Here is a 15,837-nt window from a genome sequence, read left to right as displayed (position 1 = left end):
CATAATATATCCCACTCCATGACAGGTGGCATTGTAATGAGAAAATCAATATTGGTTCATATTTTGATCAAAACATTTAAGCTTGCATACCAGCGTCAAGGGTACCTCATTGTTTGCAGGAGATATATATTATAATAAGGGCACAATTGCCCTTATTAAGATTAATTCTAACAAATCACATTATGTCATAATAATTTTGTGAGAAAGTGGCATGGTGGTGGCTGAGGAGTTACATCTTTAAAAGTATTAAAGTTATTAAGTTGAAGTTTGCCTTACCAATGGAAAAATGCCTGTGTGCTGCATGCCAAATATCAGAAAAAAAAGACAAGTTATGAATAGTCTAAATTTGAAAATCTTGCAGTCTTTCTCGACTTCCTGTTTTGCAAAAAGTCAGATTGTCTGTTTTTTTGGATGAAAGTGTAGAAGGCATTTTAGGACTAAAGGGCAGATTTGCTAAAGCTTCCTCAAAGGAAAAATGGAGGGGTTGCCCATAACAACCAATTAGATTCTAGCTATCTAGTATATTTGTCTAGTACATTCTAGAAAATGATAGCTGGAATTTGATTGGTTGTTATGGTCCACACCTCCACTTTTCCTTTTATAAATATCTGCCCCTCGGGATTGGTGTTGTTACAAAGCTATTGTGAGAGCTATTCACCACTTTGAGGGGTGAAATTTAAACACTGCTGTGTGCTTCGGCTCATGGCTACATAGTACCAGCTGGGGAGATTAAAAAAAACAAAAAAGCAAGAAAAAAAAAAAAAGCAAACAAACAAAAAAAGAGCATTGCTGGCATCACTAGGACTGGTTAACATTTGTAGGTTAGGGCACGCTGTTTTTCTTTAATTGTTCTTTATTTAATTATCAGCCTTATGGAGCAGCCTTCAGCAGTGCGGTGATTAAATTAAGTCACAGGCGTGGCAGGACATTTAAAACAGATTCCAATATAAGTGTGTCTGTGTAAATGGCCACCCCTTATTGATTCTCACTGTCAAATTTGTGGCTCAACGTGCTTTAACCCTTGCATGTGACAGAAAAGCTGGTGAGTATATGGAGTGGCAGGTGCGGAAAATCTGTTGGGAACAAAGAGTGACGTGAGAAAAAGTGGTGGCCATATGAGATGACACCTGAGATAAATTCTGGAAGCAATTTAGGTTGGCATGAGAGAGAAAAGTTGGTACGCTGGAGGGACCTGTGTGAAAAGCTGGAGGGCAGGGGGATGTGAGAGAAAAGATGGGGGGAGGGGCGGGTTGAGTTGCATGCATTCGAAAAAGTTGGTGGGCAGAGGGGTATGTGTGAGAAAAAGACATTGAAATGGGGGGAAATGGAGGGTACAAGCTTTAGAGGAAATCTGAGGAAGCACTACTTTACCAAAACAGTAGTGAATAGGTGGAATTGGCATCCAACAGTGGTGGTATAGCCTAATATAATGAACCATGCTTGATTATCAAGGTTTAAGAAAAAAAATAGTGGAAAATAGATGGGCTAAGTTATTTTAATCTGCTGTCAAATTCTAGGCTTCTATTTTTGATAACTTCAATATTTTAACTGTACAAAAAGCTATGACATTCCATAGACAAAAGAACCCACTAACTGTATAACATGTCCATTTAAGGCTTGTTAAACTAACACACTAGCTAAAATGTAAGAAAACTATGACAACGGCACAAACTTAGGGCAGGCAATATGCTGCCATTGTGGCGTAAAGGAAACCAGTACAATAGGTAATAACCTGCAGTTTTCTCCTCCTTCTGCATGACAGCATACAGTATGGGGTGGTGTCAAAGCTACATTTCGCCATGTGCAGACCCCAACATATACTTTATTTGAAGCTTTATATGTTCAACTTGAACATATTATATAAAAATGTATATTTTTCAAAGTCATTCCACCACACTTAACACTTTCCTTCTAAACTTGCCCTCTGCTAAAGCTTGGGCATTAGTACGATAGTGTTTGGTCAGAGTATGTTTGGAAGACCAGGGGGTAAATGTATCAATCTGCGGGTTCTTAAACACCCGCGTGTTCAGCCTCTTCCGCGATTAAATTTCAAGCGGCGCTGCATTGTAAAGGGTTAACTTCCCTTTATAATGCAGCGCCGCTTGAAATTTAATCGCGGAAGAGGCTGAAGCGGGTGTTGAAGAACCCGCAGATTGATACATTTACCCCCAGATTGCAGCCTTACATAACTCTGCCATAGGAGGTAGATTCCTTCTCTGCCCATGAAGTTGCTATGGCTTTTGTTGAATGTGTTCTTATGCTTTGAGACACATCCACCTTCTTTTTACTATGTATGCCTCTCTAATGCAAGATTTTATCGTTCCACTGATGTCTTTGAGGCTGCTTCAACCTTTTTATTGCCGATTAAACCATACAACGGCTTTCTTTTCCTAAATCCTGTGTCCTCCTTCATGGAAATCTCTTGTAAAGGTTCAAAAGGTGATTATTTCAAGGTCTCCAACACGAGATTCAAGTCACATGGATTCTAGAATATGCCTTGGATGTGTTATAGGGGTCACGACCACCAAGTTGAGCTTTTAGAACAAGTAGGGTAGAGATTTTCACCTTTAGCAACCGCCTTTCCCGTAGAGCTTTATGTGCTCACAAGTACTCAGATGCCCCCAGGCTTTAAGCTCAGAGTAGTAAAAGCTCATCAAAGATGGCCGTAGTGCAGATGGAACCGATGGCGCTAGCCCAGAGTGGAGCGGGTGGTCAGTGGCAGGCAGAGGTCAGGGGTCCGAAGCAATCAGGCAAATCGATACCCAAGCAAAGGTCAGGGGTCACAGGCGAAAAAGCGAAGTCCAGAATACAAGCCAAAAGGTAAGGGAAACGAGCAAACAGGCAAGGTCCAAGGTACAGGCTAGGGTCACAACAGTAGATCAGGCAGACAGGAATCCAACAGCAGGTCAGCACAGCACAAGACTGGAAACACTAACTGGCAAGAAGGCTAAGCCCTCCCTGCCTTAAATACCAATAAGAACCCTGCCCTACAAGTATACCCAGGGACTGCCTAAGAAATTAATTACAATATTAATTAGCCCGCAGGCTGTTAAGCAGTATGCGCACAGGCACCCGGCTGTCAGCGTTGCCGGGACGCTGCGCTGCTTTAGAAAGCGTCCCGACCGTTGTCATGTAGACGGTCAGGATGACGGAAATGATGTCCCGGCTGTTGCCTTGACAGCCAGGATGCCGATGGAGTAGACAAGCCATGGATCGCCGTGGCTCGTAGCAGGATGTTGACTTCTTCCTTGCATTTAAGAGTGTAGTGATTACTGTATTAGAAAAGCCTTGGCTTTTCAAATGTCTTGTCGCTAGTCCTCAGAACCCTGGGTTTGGTTGGTTTATCAGGCCTTCATGGATCAAATTTGGCAGCAGTGGAAGGAAACACGGTTTCCCCACTTGCACTTACTGTTACTCTGTCCTTCCTTATTTTCTTTGGCACTTGAGGGGTCATGAGCAATGGTATAAACACATATCCCAGACTGAAGTGTCATCTTACGGAGAAGGCATCCACAACCACCGCTTCGTTGTCCATATGCCTGGCAAAAAACCTCCTTGACTTGGCATTTTGTGATGTCGCCATGAGGTCCCCAGCTTTCTACTAGTGTCTGAAGTACTTGTTTGTTCAATTCCCATTAGCCTGGGCGCAAGATGTTTCGACTGTTCTGGTGTTAATAGTGCCTGCTATATGGGCTGCTGTCAGGCTTGCCAAATTCTTTAGAGAAGACACTACTGTATGGTTGTCAGAGGGTACTTGGACATGCTGACCTGTAATGAGGTCCTGGAAGTAAGTGCATACTTTGATTACAGCCTTAATTTCAGTTACATTTGAGGGTAGAGTGCCTATATGTTCCTGCCGCTAGCCAAACGCTAGCTGCTTTACGCAGGTGGTGCCCCAGCCAACTAGACTTGTGTCTGTTGTAACGAATATATGCTCGTGATATGTAAATGAACTGAGTGCTGTTTGTGGACCACCACTGTAGGTTCCATCTCACCACATTTTGTTAGTGAAATCATCTGACCTTGATCCTGTTATTTAGTTGAAGACTTCTCATGTGTAGTCTGAATCATGGTGCAATGTCTGTGGCAGACGCCGTAAGACTGAATACTCTGAAGCAGTCTTCAGCAGTGGTCCAAAGTGTTCTTCTGAGATACAACACCTCTTGTTTCAACCTTTTTCTTTCTGGTGTCAGAAGAGCTTTCCCTTGTGCTGTTTCTATACACATTCCAAGAAATGTTATCTTATTTTGGATATAAATGACTCTTTTTGTTTATTATGGAGCAATGGACTTTCAGGACCTGCATCACTGGCCTGGTGGCCATCTTTGCATGCTCTACTGTAGAAGCTGCTATTACAGTGTCATCTAGCTAAGGCTATACTGATATGCCCTCCTTTCTCAATTCGTCATGACCACAACTATAATTTTGTCCTAGGTATTGTCGGCTATCCAAAGGGGAGACACTTCTACTGATAGCGATGGTTGAATAATCGCAAATCGGAGAAATGTTTGATGTGCTTAGTAAATTGTAATGTTGCATCCTTTAGCCCTACTAATGTAAGGAATGTTCCTACCTCCATTTCATTGAGGATGGTTCTCACTGACTATCTTGAATCTCCTAGCATTGATGTTTGTTGAGGCCTCTTAAATCTAGTATAATCTTAAAGCCACCGCTGTTATTTTGTACTATGAAAATCTTTTTGTGCTTTCTGGAACTTTGCAAAAGACTGTCTAAATCAGGGGTGTCCAACCTTTTAGCTTCCCTGGGCCACATTGGAAGATGACGAGTTGGTTTGGGCCGCACATAAAATACACTAACACTAACGATAGCTGATCATCGAAAAAAACATAGAAAACATAGTTAACATAGTTAACATATTAAACTTACTTGGAAATGAAGTTAGTAAGAGTTAGGAAACCTGTTGCAGAATCATGATTAAAGCAGTAGTCCCATTACCAGCTACAATTTACCTGCATCTGCTCCTTAGTGGGGTTCAGGGAATTAAATGCCAAAAACTTTTTTTTCCTCTCTTTCTGCACCCATGAATCATTTTTTTTATTGACCAGTTTGAAATGGTCACCGATATAGGTAGCATCAGGAGGACTAATAGAAATCTACAGAGATTTAAAGATAGGGTGGCGGGAAAAATGGCTCATGGAGCAGCCTCCGATGAGGGTAACAGTGGGTGATAATTTCACCCTACTCAGCACTGCACATTTAAAATGGTTTAAAATATTAAAAATACAATTATCTCTTAATATTTATATTAGATACATACAGAGAACACAGCTAGTTCATAATTGCATGGTGCAGAAAGTCCAAATTCAGAGTAACAACAATAAGATACTGGATAATCTTTCACTGCTGCTGATAGTTTGCGCGGGTGACTCTGTGCTGCGCTACGCAATGGATGTCGTGTGTGATAGATGTCACCCCCGACATTTACTGCGAGTGCCACACAGAGGAGGAGACCAGGGAGGGAGCCGGAGCGCCAGCTGACGTGACCGCAAGGTAAGTATTTTCTTTTTTTTTTTTGCAGGATTTTTTTTTTCAGCGCTGCCCCCTTGCCACAACCAAAACTCCTGCTGGACCACATTTACAGGCATGCTGGGCCGCGGGTTGGACAACCATGGTCTAAATCAACAATATTTTAAGGTTTTACTTTAGCACCCGTTTTTCCCAGCTTCTGGGATTTGGTGATCTTTGGAATATTCCTGGTGGCGGTTGTGATAGTAACTCCAGTATGTAACCTTGCTGTATCGTAGCTAGTACTCACTCATCTGTTATGGTTAATGCCCTTTTTGCTTGGGGAAGCCAGCCAATTCCCCAGACAATTTTGGACAAACAGATAAAATTACCTTCGAAGGTGGAATGGTATCAGTTTATTTTTAGATTGCACCCAATGGGCTTAGCCATAATGCTCTTATAACAACTGAGGACGCCATGGTCCTAGAAGCTTGTCCTATCACATCCAGGAATGCTTCACACACATATTCAGTTGCCAACTGCATATCTTGGGAAAATCTTTAGTTAACTCCTATTTAATCCATGTTGTATAAAATTTTTCCAATTCATTACCCCAGACGCATGTTTATCATTACCCCAGATGCCAGGTGCTCTGGCTGTCACGGCTGTGGCCACAGCAGGCCCTAATTCTGCCAAAGAAATCAGGTGTATTTTTGTTTTACTTTGCACCTCCTTCAGTTTTTCTATCCATAGCATCACTGAAGGAGTGCACATCCTCAAGGAACTGTAGTTCTTTTGGCCGGCCTGCCTGCCTATTGCTGTGACCACCCCTGGGGGTATATCCCTACCCATAGTTATCTGCGAAGAAAAGGGGTACGTGCTACAAAATCTATTCATGCTAAGGAAACGTTTATGGGGGAACTTCTATTCTTCTGATATAATACTGCTGATAACTTTATTCAATGCACAAAACACAACACTTCTTTTTAGGCCAATGTAAATGCATTGTGCAAAGGCTGACCCGCTGAAACATCCTCAATTTCCATCACTGTTCAAAGCCATTTACAAATACATGCTGAAAGTTCCTCTTCACACACAGCTGAGCCTTCATCAGATAGATGGAATCAGGCATCTCTGAACTACCTACTGCCCACCAGACTCATTCTTCTGAGGCAACACTAATTACTAAACTTGACCCTTTAGACCTCAGCTGCAGTAAATCATCTTTAGTAACAAATGTTTAAGCTAACGCAATCTTCATACATTTTAACCATACGAGGGCGTGACGAGACCGGACACCACAGTGGAAATATCAGGCCAACCCAGTCTGTCTACCAGTGGGCCAATTGGGCTACATCAGCGCACCCAGTTTATTAAATTTCACCCAGTGGCTGAATCCAGCATTGTTTTGTGACCAGAGGGAGAAGGAGGCTGCGCACAAGAAGTGTGGAATAGCTCGGGGCCCTGACACATCACAAAGTATTGGACAGGTGGTTCTGACCACCATCTAAGATCAGGAGGTGGGATTTGATTATTGACTGAACATTGTCCCAACATGTTCAAAAACCAAACTTGATGGCAGGAAAACAGCAGGTGGACTTTTGCTGAAGTCATATTCTATATCCACCCGTTATACGCAGAGACCAACTACCACCAATGAAAAGGCATCATGGCCCAGGGGGCGACAAGGAGTTAAAAGAGAACCCTAGAGGGGTTACTGGGGGATTTCCTTGGAGAAGGACTTAGAGTATGACTACTCAACATCAGTCTATCAGTGCCAGACAAGATTGTTTGAACCAGGAACCTGATCAGTGAGAGTGGATGCAGTATCTTTGGAACCTATTTATCATCACTCCATCGGGAGATACTTAGTTTCTGGGGAAGTGGTGGGCATACATCCGTAAGGAGACAGATACCCAGAGTCCCACAAAGCTAGTGGCGAGTTGTCCAAGCGTCCGGGATCAGTAAGTACACAAACCCACCCACTGGATCGAAACCCTTGTCCCACCTCGACTGTAGAACTGGGGACTTTGGTGCCAGAAGTTTGTAACAGTTGGGACTCTGAGCTGTGAGGTAATCTGCTGGAGACTTTGTTAGGGTATTTACTGACACTATTATATTTGGTGGGGGAATAAGTTCCTCCTTGGGGAGCACTGTTGCATTTACTTACTTAGTGTGTACACATTTGATAAAGATATTATCTTTCTTGCCTTCTTAACTGTGTTTTCTGTGAACCTAGAGGACCAACTACCTAGAGAACTAGATGGCAAGGCTGTTGCCGTTTACTAGAGCTCCATTCTGCATACATCTTATCAGAAAACCCTTCTGGCAACTTTTTGTCACAAATCCCACAAGAATCTTTTTTTTTTTTTTTTTTTCCCCCTCCCTGTTTTCTCCCAACCCTCTCCCTTCCAGTCTGGGTTTCTGACTGAGACAATACTGCAGAATCATATCAGCTTGTACACGGACTAGCTAAAAATATGAGCTAGCATAGAAATATTATTGATTCTTACCCAGACCTGCATCCTTGGGACCATCTTTCCTCCATATTTGCCTTAGTTCTCTTTGGTACACAACGTATGGATATGCTGGTGCATACAACTCTCCATTACCCTCACTGGTGATATATTTGCAGGATTTTCTGCTCCCAGCACCCTGTGTGTGATGTCACATGAATTCCCACAATGCTTTATCTTAAAAGGCAGAGTCAAGAAAACAGTCACCATTGTTGGGAGATGATGCACCAGTGGCAAAAGGTACCACCAGTGTAGACAAGGTGCCTTATATTGTGCAGCTCTCCTAGCTGCCAGATGATGCAAGCTCCTATAAGGGCATTGCTTCATAAGCAAGTCGGTCCCACTACCTATGCTCTGTTAACAGAGGAGTACAACTGCCAGTCCTTCATTAGTTATCCTCAATCCTTCTGTCAAAAATAGAAGTAGTACAAAAGTGGAAGCTGCTCAAATCAATTTATAGGCCATAACAGGTGCTTGAAAGGGTGGGGTTATCCTGCAAGGAAACTACACACAACATTTTTTCCCCCAGCACACTGCAATAGCCAGCAACAGATCTGCCATTTCTACTGTAGATAAAAATGCAAAAGTCTTTGTTGCACACATTTGCAAATGTATGTTTAAGCCATCCGCCACGCCAAGGCTTCTGGGGGTACCTCTTTGGTAAGTTGGCTCTCAATTTAAAAACACATATGTATGGCCCAAATATATGGGACTCTCATTGTTTAGAGTAGGACCATCCTATTAGCAAAAGCGCCTTGGCGTGGCGGATGGCTTAAACATACATTTGCAAATGTAAAAAATAGAAGTAGGTAAGCACCAAAAAAAACCCAAAAAACTGACAAAGTATATCAGCATCAGATGAAAATTATTGAGTTCCAAGTTTTATCAAAGAACAAGAATGGGGGCATTAAAAGATGCAGAGAGAACATATGAGGAATGGGGGTCGAAGAGCAGGAGTAACTAGGAAGGAGTGGGAAAAAAAGCAATTGGATAGTGATTGGGGGTGCAGGGGAAGTTAGAGGAAGAAAGTTCCTTTTGGATGGGTCCACTTCAGATCAACACTGAATAAGGCATGAACTCTAGCACTCTCATGGTAGCATCAAAGTATTAAAAAGCAGGCAGCGGTTGGTTATAGTACTGCATCCATGACATTAGTATTTGTAACTCCAATGGTTACAATATCCCTAATGTACAGCTTCACATAAAACAAGACAAAAAGATCTCAACAAAGGCAAACGCCAATACTGCGTGTAGCCTGGGAGTGTGACCACATAAAATTGATAAACAGTCAATCCTCACCCAAATAGCTATATGTAGCTGTGAACAGGTGAAATCATTGCGAAATATATAACAGGACCTGTTTCTTACCCCCACAAAAAGTATAAATAAAAAACACAATACACATGAATAAATATATAAAGAAAATAAAAATACTGCATATCAAGAAAAGCAAACAATATTTTATTTGTCTAAAATGTGAATCATAATAAATGATTCAAAATAAGTAAAAAAAAAATGGATTTACAGAGACCACAGAGATTTTTTTAACAGTCGCTTGTAAGAACAGGAGAGATCCTAGAGGGATAAATCAATCTCAATATAGATCAGGGGTAGGCAACCTGCGGCTCTCCAGGTGTTGTGAAACTACAAGTCCCAGCATGCTTTGCAGGTAGATAACCAGCAGATAGGTGGCAAGGCATGCTGGGATTTGTAGTTTCACAACACCTGGAGAGCCGCAGGTTGCCTACCCCTGATATAGATGATAAATGCAGGATGTGTGCAGATGCACTCACACCTGCCTGCTGCCATTCCTGAGCAAGCCCTGCACCAGTGCCCCGATCCCACAGCTGAATCAGCTTTAGGAGCCGGTCCTGGCGCTTGCTGGACATTCTTGGGCACCCTGAAGCCTTCTTCACAGCTATTGAACCTCTCTCCTTAAAGTTCTTGATGATCCAATAAATGGTTGATTTAGGTGCAATCTTACTAGAAGCAATATCCTTGCCTGTGAAGCCCTTTTGTGCAAAGCAATGACTGCTTCCTTGCAGATAGCCATGGTTAACATAGGAAGAACAATGATTTCAAGCTCCACCCTCCTTTTAAAGCTTCCAGTCTGTTATTCTAACTCAATCAACATGACCGAGTGATCTCCAGCCTTGTACTCATCAACACCTGTGTTCACAACGTAATCACTTACCTGATGTCAGCTGGTCCTTTTGTGGCAGGACTGAAATGCAGTGTGTGGCTGGATCATGTAGAAATAATTAATTGTAGAAATGTATTTTCTACAATAAATTGCAAATGCACTTATCATATTACATTGGCGATGTAATGTATGGAAATATCTTGTTTGGGGTTCTAACTTTTCTTTGGGAATTCCCAAGTTAGCAATAGAATAGAGAGGTTGCGTTTTTGAAATTGGCTAGAAACAAGTACCCAAAACATTTGTTTAGCCTGTATACTCAACAGGGGGGTGCTGCCTTCCTCTCTAGTGTGGCTGTCTCAGATAATGCAAGCAGCAAGTTTTAGCATATAACAGAAAAGTGTAAATATTGCATGTACATCCATGTTTGGGAAAACATTGTATCCTGATACTAAAAATAACGCAAATAACGTGTTGGGTTCGGGGAGGATCAGGGGGCGGGGTTAGTCCATGCCAGGATGTCAGAACTGCATAAAGTGTGAGCTGTTTGAGCATACAATATATCATTCCATCTGTACCTTTCTGGGTGGCACTAGTACCTCAACTAGTGACTGTAACTCTCCTTATTAGGACAGTTGATCTAATAAAACATTTTGTTTCAAGAACCTGCTTTGAAGACTACTTACCCTGCTGTAAACTCTTGTGATCTACAGATTAGACCTCAAACTAATCCATTTTCAGCTGTTCTGAGGTTTGGACCCAGCATTCCAGTACCAACGGTTCGCCCGCTACCTGCATCTCTGGCCAGTAAGATAGGCCAGAAGGGGGGAAACATCCACAGCAACCCTGATCTAACAGCAAGGTCAGGGATATCAGCCCAGGTGTACCAGCACGGGGTACCCTAGCAGCAAGCGTTACCTAGAAGGAAACTGATTTAGATGCCTGTGTAGAAGCCTAGTGGTGGCAGCAAATTAAGCCCCTCCTACTGCAGTTAGAGGGCACAATTTGGGATAAATAAAGGGAATGGTGGCAAAGTAAGCCTAGCTAGTTCCCAGCAACAACAGACAGGGTAGCATAGGTGGTCAATCATGTCACACAGTGGAAATGTGTTTGGGATTTAGTTCATTGCCATGACAAAGAGGGACTTTGAAATTGCAATCCACTCTTCATGACTTTCTGGAATATATGCAAATTACCATCATAAAAACTAAGGCAGCAGACTTTGTGAAAAATAATATTTAGGTCATTCTCAAAACTTTTGGCCACGACTGTACTTTTAAAATTGTCCCTATGTTAGCACCACCTCCTTTCAAGGCGTCCCGGCCGTCGCTATGACGACCGGGACGTCATTTCTGGAATCTATCCGATGCCAACAGCAGTAGCGCCGCGTCCCGGCGGCTGGGGACAGCCGGGCGCGTGCGCAGAAATAATCAAGCCTGTGGGGTAATTAAATAATTACCTAGCAGTCAGAACCTCTGCTCATGTGATCTCAGAGCCAGGCTCTGATTGGCTGCCGATAGTATTAAAGGCAATGAGGTCTGCTGCCTCATTGCCGGTTAAAGCTTCTGTTTGCCAGTCTGCTGACCTGCTCTCTGCTTTGTTCCTGTTTGCTGGAAATTCTACTGACTACCCGTGTATGACCCTTTGCCTGGATTTTGACCCTGCCTGTGTTTCTCGTGACCTTGACTTCTGGCTTGAATACCGACCTCCCTGTCTGCTCGTGACCCCTGACCATTGGCTTGTTTATCGGATCTGCTGCCGGCCCTTGACCTCTGCTTGGACCTTACTCCGCTTGCCTGGGTTCTCCCCAGCCGGTACACACTTCACGACTGTCAGTCTGCAGCCCAGTCTGTCCCCACCATCAGGGGCTCCAGTGAACACCTGATTGGCAGAGTAGACCCTGGGTTGTGTTGTGCCGGCTGGAGGGGTTCCTAACACCTTATTTATTTTTCTTAAAATTTCTTCCCTTTCATAATCCGTCCTTCCATTAAATGCAACTTATTGCTACGAGGAAGCAGTAATTAGTGTAATGTAACGGACAATTAGCATACATAGAACTGACACTGCTCCTCGAAGATGTTTGCCTGCTTACAAGTTTAGCACTTTACCGATTTAATCTGGGTTCAATCAACCGACTAAATAAAGCCCATTAAATAAAATAATTTATTGCTACCAAATAGAAACCAAAATATCCCCTCCCCCCAAAAAAAAAGAGGTAGAAAAATTGTTCAGGTCATGTCATCTAACAGTTAAAGTCAGTCCTAACTTCATGGTTAAAAATCACACATCTCTGGGGAAGGGCAAAAGACACAGGAATTGATAATATGGGTGCCTGTATTAGTGAGAAAACTCTTTTTTTTGCTGCAATCACAATTCTGATCGAATAGACAGAACAAAAAGGAAGATGATATTTCAACATTTATAGTTTAACTTGCTAAAACTGGAAAGGAGACACTGGGTATAAAAAGAAATAAATTTACAAAAAGTGTGCCTTCTTCCAAGCGTGTACTATATCCGACTATATTTTGCCTAATACACTAATTTTTACAACAATCATATGGCATTACAAGACCAAAGGACCTCTGGGGGAACAGAATTGTGCATCTTTTGATGGCAGAACCTGAAAAGGTGTGGCTAGTTGCTGAATGTGCATAGTTATGTATACACAGCGTTAGAAGAGATTTAAATAAGGAGAAAGACCAGTTTCTACCACAACTTCCGATATGATGGAAACGAAAATAGGGAAGTTGTAGGTTTTAAAAAGTGCAAAAACAACCTTTGATTTCTGAAGTATTGCAAGACAATATAAACAAGTAAGACAAGTAAAAGACAATCGAGTAAGACAAGTAAAAGACAATCGATTTGTTTATTGCAAGAAAAATTCTCATTTTGCAGGGCTTCCATTACCACTTTACTATCCTAAGCAACCTAATGCACTACACTGGACTGTGATGAATTTCTTATATTCCAGACAAGAATCTATGCCTATGGGGTTAGAATCATTTATGCCCCTTTAGACATTTATTATTCAATGATATTTCGCCTTTTAACGGAGTTTAAGAAAATATTAGAGCCAACTCTTTGATCTCTGCACATTAACCAGTACATATCTCTACATGCCATAATGGAGGGGCAGTCAGATACAATCAAGAAAGTTTCTGGACATTATCCTTTGCATATTTACAAAACATAATTCCTCTGCATTGTGTTTTTATTCATCAACAAGGTGAATATTGCGAATGGTAATAGATCCATTGAACACAAACACAGTTCTAACAAGAAAAAATCCAGCATTCATATATTTTATTGCCACCATGGTGATACATTGAACTAAAGAAGGAATGCTGCTTCGCTGCCACTGTAGGAGCTCACACAGAAGATTCAGTTCGCTTTTGTGACAGTAGAATGGAGTTTCCTTTTCACTTTAAGGGCAGGAACAAATGCGATTTTGTAGGAGTTGGCACATAACTATTTGATTCTGAGCTGCCGACAGACCCCTCCCCCTGCCAACCCCGAGCTCTCAGTCTAATTATAAAGCCCCAAAGAAGATAGGCCAAACCACCAAGAGCATACAGAAGAGTAAAAGGGAGGGAACGCAGTGTCCCCCAGAAGGAATCCGAGAAAATGATTTATCGTAAGTATATAAATCCTCTTTTCTCCTTTATTCATCTGGGGGACACTGCTACCATGGGGACTTTCTAAAGCAGCCCCCCTGAAGGGTGGGACCACTCTGATAGCCCGGCACGTAAAGCACTACAGCCAAAATTGGCGTCTGCCAACGCAAATACATTGAATTGGTAAAATTTTGTAAACTTATGGACCGATGACCAGGTGGCTGTTCTACATAACTGGTCCACTGAGGCCCCATTTCGTGCAGCCCAAGACGCCACCACAGAACGTGTAGAATGGGCAACAACACGATCTGGCACAGGACGGTTAGCACCAATATTAGCCTGCTTAATAGTCAGAGTAAGCCATCTAGCAATAGATTGCTTAGAGGCTGGCCATCCTCGTCTTGAGAAATCAAACAAAACAAATAAGGAATCTGTGCAATGAATCCCCACCCCCGAAGGCTGGCGTCCTTTGATACCAAGATCCAAGACCAGGGAGCAAAGGACCTGCCAACTAACAAGTTCTTACAGACTTTCCACCATCTGAGAGACTGTTTCGCCTCCGGAGATAAGAGAATCAGCTGACGCTCTAACCTCTGATAGGATCCTGTCCATTTCTTCAGTAGATCCCATTGAAAACAAAAAAAGTGGATTCGCCCATAAGGGAGAGTCTCGAAAGCAGACACCATTTTCCCTAGTAAGTGCATGCACAGGAGGACCGACTGCCTCTGGCAAGACAGAACTTGATTTGTCAAACCTTGCATAGACCTTATCTTGTCTTCTGAGCAACATCTTCAATTTACCACTTGAATTCTAGAAAAGCATGGCTTTTTTTCCTTCCAAGCAATTGAGCTGAAGCAGCCTTGATCAGAAAGTCGTCCAGATAAGGCACTAATTGCACCCCTCTGGAAGAAGATAAGCCGCCATAATATTGGTAACACCCTTGGTGCTGTTGCAAGTCTGAATGGAAGAGCCCTGAACTAGTAGTGGGCAGACCCCAGTGTGAATCTGAGAAGAGCTTGATGCGCTTTCCAGATAGCAACATGGAGGTAGGCGTCCTTGATATCTATTGACACCATGAACTGACCTGCCTCTAGTCCGTTGATGACAGATCTCAGGGACTCCATTCGAAATGTAACTACCCGCAGGTGAAGATTCAACTGCTTGAGGTTTAAAACTGGCCTGAAATAACCATCCGATTTTTGGACCAAAAAGAGGTTGGAGTAGAACCTCAGAGTCTTTTGGTCTTCTGGGACTTTCATGATAACTTCTTGCAAAAGAAGAGAAGCAACGCAATGGAGCACTGCTTGCCTTCTCGGTGGATGTCGGGGGCAAGCTAGTTACAAAAAAACGAGGAGCTGGACCCGTCAAGTCTATCATGTAACCTCTTGTCATGATCCCGCAAATCCAACTGTCTTTCGAGGACTCTGCCCAATGATCTTTCAACAGTAGCAGACGTCCCCCCCCCTATAATAGGGGCGGGTGGGCGTCATACTGCCGGCTTATCTGGAAGCCTGGAAGAAGGACGGCTTGAGGAGGAAGACCTACCTCGAAGAGTGTGTCTTCGGGCACCAGACGACCTGGATCTAAATGTTTGACCCCTGCCAGACAGACCCCCTCGAAAGGGCTGTCTGAACGAACCAAACCTAGAAGAGTCCTAGGCCTTGGAGCATTGACTGGCAAAAAGGTACTTTTGCCTCTTATAGCCTGGGAAATCATGGAATCCAATTCTGGGCCAAATAACACTCCGCTGAAATAAGGGAGGGACTCTAAAGACTTTTTAGACTCAAAGTCTGCATCCCAAGACCTTAGCCATAAGGCTCTTCTAGCCGCCACAGCTGTTGCAGAGGTAGAAGAGGAAATAGTAGCAGAGTTCTGAGCAGCCTCAAACATACCCTGAAGCCTCCTTAAGGTGTAGTGCCAGCGCAAGCAACTCAGAATCCTGCAAGGCTGTAGCTAACTGGTCAGTACACACTTCCATAGCCCTGGCAACCCATGCTGCTGAAAATGCAGGCCTGAAATTGATATCTGCTGCCGACTAACGGTCAGTCGGGTCCTGTAATGAAGCTGTTTCTGGAACAGGAAGCGTAGTGTGGCGAGCTAA

Source organism: Mixophyes fleayi, chromosome 9 (assembly GCF_038048845.1).
Source record: "Mixophyes fleayi isolate aMixFle1 chromosome 9, aMixFle1.hap1, whole genome shotgun sequence".
In the NCBI taxonomy this organism is placed as follows: Eukaryota; Metazoa; Chordata; class Amphibia; order Anura; family Limnodynastidae; genus Mixophyes; species Mixophyes fleayi.
This window is presented reverse-complemented; position numbering follows the sequence as displayed.